Source organism: Egretta garzetta, unplaced genomic scaffold, assembly GCF_000687185.1.
Source record: "Egretta garzetta isolate BGI_Z169 unplaced genomic scaffold, ASM68718v1 scaffold27, whole genome shotgun sequence".
NCBI classification, from domain to species: domain Eukaryota; kingdom Metazoa; phylum Chordata; class Aves; order Pelecaniformes; family Ardeidae; genus Egretta; species Egretta garzetta.
The window spans coordinates 1,700,470-1,704,484 of record NW_009260400.1 but is presented as its reverse complement, the minus strand read 5'-3'; the positions used below and the strand labels follow the sequence as shown (position 1 = coordinate 1,704,484).

Genomic DNA, 4,015 nt, shown 5'->3' with positions numbered 1-4,015 from the left:
TGTAGGACCTCAGAAGAGAGGTGAGGAGGGACAATCCTATTTTCTGGGGACTTGGGGGATAAAAAAGCAGCCTTCCGTTAATCATCCTGGCACATTGGGAAGTTTTTTCCACCTTCCCTGGTCTATGGCTCACCCTTTGCAGTTTCTTGGCTGCCCCCTTCTCTTCTGCTGCTGCTATTTAAGGGCCTCCCCGTTGTACTCCCCAGGCCAGGTCATCCCAGCCAAAAGCACGTTTCACAGCAGCTTTGGATTGCAACCCGAGCGCGGAGCCAAGGCTGCCTCTCCCTGTGCAGGATGTGGCCACGGGGCCTTGCAAAATCACCGCCGGGGAGGGAGGCTTTGCTTTCCACTCCCCGGGCTTTGTTTTCTCTGAAGATCCCGAATCGCTCACCCCTCCCTGGGCTTAGAAAGGTCACCAGCAACCAGCTCAGGGTTTTGGGTTGTTTGGGTGGGTTTTGGGTTTGGTTTTTTATTGCAGATCTACCTGTTTCATGCTGGCAGCTGTAGCCAGGCTCAGCGAGGGCGGGGTGGGGGGCTGCAATGCTTGCAACCTCCCCAAGCCCTCTGCAAGCCTCATCCACCCTCCGGGTGTCTGAAGTGAGACCGCCTGGGTGGAGTGGCTCCTGCAGCGCTGGCCAAGCAGCTGAGGTTCAGCTCACGCTGCTGGTTGTCTGAGGTTTCCTTCCTTGTGGGTGAACTAAAAATAGCAGGCTGGATGGCGTGGATCCTAACAGCCGCCATGGCCCCCATTAGCTATCTGGAAGAGCAACTTGGCTTCCCTTGTTCAGGCGTAACATTTGAAAAGAGTCTGTCTCCCCACATCGAGCAGATCTGCTGGAGGCAGGGGGCAACTTGCCCCCAGGCGGGTCCCAACTCCTCTTTTCCCCTTCCTCATAAAGCACCAGAAAAGTGTTTCTTAGGAAATTTATTTGGGGTTGAGCTTTGCAGGGTCGTTGGCTTTCACTCAAAGGCAGATGTTTTTGGGGAAGGGAAAAGGAGTCAGTTCACTGGCCTCGGACATTGAGCGTGGGGAGATGCGGCCCCAGTCCTGTCTGGCTCTGACCACCCAGGGCTGCTGGGCTTTGGCTCCTGGGGCAATGAGGGGTCACAGCTGGGCCAGGACCTTCCTGGATTGTGCCTGGAAAAGCAGAAGCTCTTGGAAAAGACTTTTTGCTGGAGGGTTGTTCCGGGGTAGGAGTGTATGGTGAGAGCGAGTGAACCCAAGCTCTGCCCTGCAGGCTGATGCATTTCTGAGTACAGCCCTTCCCGGGCAAAAACTTTGAGGTGCTGGCACTGAAGAGAGGGGTGTACCCCTTCTGGGGTCACTGCTTTTGTACTGGGATGTGTGGGAGTGTTCCCCAAGCACACCTCCCACCCACCCTGGCTCAGACAGCACTGTCTCGGTGGTGGGATGCTGTTGGAGGGGAGGCTGCAGGGTACCAGTGCTTCTCCCCAGGGTTAAATTGCTCCGTTCGCTTCATCATGCTTCAGACCAAGGTGCTGTCGGAGCTGGCAGTGGGAGAAGAGCTGCACCGGCTGAGCCGTCGCAGGTCTGCTCCTCTCCTACCTCTGAGGCCCATCTGAGCATGAAGGTGGTGGCTTTGCAGGTAAACGAGTACGGGGACCCTCAAAACCCATGAGCTCACAGCAGGTTTCCACACTGTGCTCTCCATCCTGGCGCTCCAGGCTTTGCCACCCGAGCGGCGAGGGCAGGAGGGGGGTTGGAACAGGCCAGTGCTCCCACGGTGTTCCCCCAGCTTCCTCTGGCTCCCTTTCTTCCCTTGGGATGTGTTTATGCAGTTGTTTCCCTGCCATTGAGTTCGGTTTCCTTCAGATGCTGGTTGATTAGTCAGGAAAGCCGTGTCCCACTTCCGCAGCCCGTTCCCAGCTCCAGTTTTTATTTAGCCGCTTTGTTCTCCGGTTACGTAAGGTCAGCTGCCCTCGACGCCTTCTCCAAACACAATGAGTTGGGGCCAGCCCAGCACTGCCTGGGAGACCCAACACCTCTCCTCCTGAACTGCTCTGGCTGTCCCGGAGAGGGTAGATGGGTGCTGACCTCCCTGAGTCTCTCCTCGGTTATCTTCTGCCCACTTTTCGGGGAGGTCTGTAGGGGCTGTGCCCAAGAGCTCCCTGCTCCTTGGGGTGATGGTGCAAGCACCCATCAGGTTTGTACAATGGGAATCCAGCTGCCTGCTTTACTTTCACCAACTGCGTAGAAACTGGGACAAGGAGCAGATGACCCAAGAGTGGTTGACACCAAGGCCAGCAGGCTGAGGGAGGGGATTCTGCCCTTCTACTCTGCTCTGGTGAGACCCCATCTCATCCTAGAAAGGGGAAGGCTCTGGGGAGACCTTATTGCGGCCTTTCAGTGCTTAAAGGGGGCTCATAAGAAAGATGGGGACAGACTTTTTAGCAGGGCCTGTTGCAGTGGGACAAGGGGCAATGGTTTTAAACTCAAAGAGGGCACATTTAGACTGGCTAGAAGGAAGACATTTTTTACAGTAAGCATGGTGAAACCCTGGCATGGGTTGCCCAGAGAGGTGGTGGAGGCCCCATCCCTGGAAATGTTCAAGGCCAGGCTGGACGGGGCTGTGAGCAACCTTATCTGGTTAAAGGTGTCCCTGCCCATGGCCGGGGGGTTGGAGTAGATGACCTCTAAAGGTGCCTTCCAATGCAAAACATTCTGTGATAGCAGAGGTGCAAGCCCTCCAGCCTCGTCTCCAGCTCTGTTCTGCACAGGAGGAGAAAGCCCACTCCAAAAGGATGCCGATACCATCTGCTGCCTTGTGCAGGGTAGCTCTTGCATGCATCTCTTCCTTCCTTTCTCCGCAGCTTTGTAAGGAGAAGCGGTTACAACCCTTTGTTTCACAGGAGGCACTTTCTTCTCCGACTCGGTCCAGTCTCTCCTGCTTGGCTTCCTGCTGGAGGTCGTGGGGATGGTGGCGTACCCTCTGAGTACCTCGCGTTGTAGGATGTTTACCAGGAGGCTGACTCGGTGCGTGGTCAAGGCCATTGGTTTCCACCAGCTAAAAGTCCCTGAGAAACATAGTCTATTGCATTCAGACTTGTTGTATCCCCACTGGAGAATGTGCAAGGCTGCAGAGCCTCGAACATACTTGAGATGTCCCGTGATGGAGGTTTCCTATCGACACCTTTTTGAGGGTTTTTGTTCCCAGTGAGCCAAACCCTTTATGCTGTCTGTCACTTCATTTGTGTAATCACAGATCTGCAGAGATAGCAGTGTAGGACAAGGTCCCACCTCCAAATGGTCTGGGAAATATTAGGGTGGCCTCTGAAAACATTGGGCAAGAGTCTGTATGGTGCAGAGAGGCTGTGAAAGGTAGGAAAGAAAAGCCAGGCTGTTGTCAGATGGCTCAAATTTGCTAAACTGGCGAGGACAAAAAGGAAACCCCTCCATACTCCTCCTCTCCCCAGAAGGCTGATGTTGCACAACCGCTTGCTCTCGAAGGAGCCAGTTTCCAAAAGCTTTCATGGGATCAGGAGTGCAACAGCAGGGAGCAGAGGAGCCAAGCAAGCAGGAGAGGAGAGACCTGGTTTTCCTGAGTGCTCTGGGCTCAGTGCTCTGATTCCTGATGGTCAGTGGCTCTGCCATCTCCTTCCATACCAGCACAGAGTTGTGCAAGAAGGTCGACTTTCAAAAACACTCTTCTGCCTCTTGGAGAGGTGGGGAATTAGACAAAAAAGGTGTTTTGGATTTTTTTCTGGATGCTGTGCAACGGCGGCGCAGGGATGCTTGTGGAAAATGCCAGGAGAGACCATCCAGACCATAGCCGTAACTCACCCAGCGTGCCTTCAGGTTTAGCTCCCTCCTGAGATGGTTACAGCACATGGCTGGCCAGAAAGGTTGGGGATTCCCAAATAAAAGCCAGGATTACCAATCTGTAGGGACTGATGCGGGAGAAGTCAATGGTGTAGATAAGATCCCTCCTAGCCAAACACCCCCTCTGTAGTTACTTTGCTGGGCTGCCTCGGTTTCCCTAAGATGCTGCAAGGA

General features: G+C 54.5%; 1 protein-coding gene across 1 annotated transcript in view; it reads left to right on the top strand.

Moving 5' to 3' along the window:
* The window catches only part of VAC14 (VAC14 component of PIKFYVE complex), a 66,341-nt gene that overhangs the window by 31,684 nt on the left and 30,642 nt on the right, over positions 1-4,015 (top strand). The window lies entirely within an intron of this gene.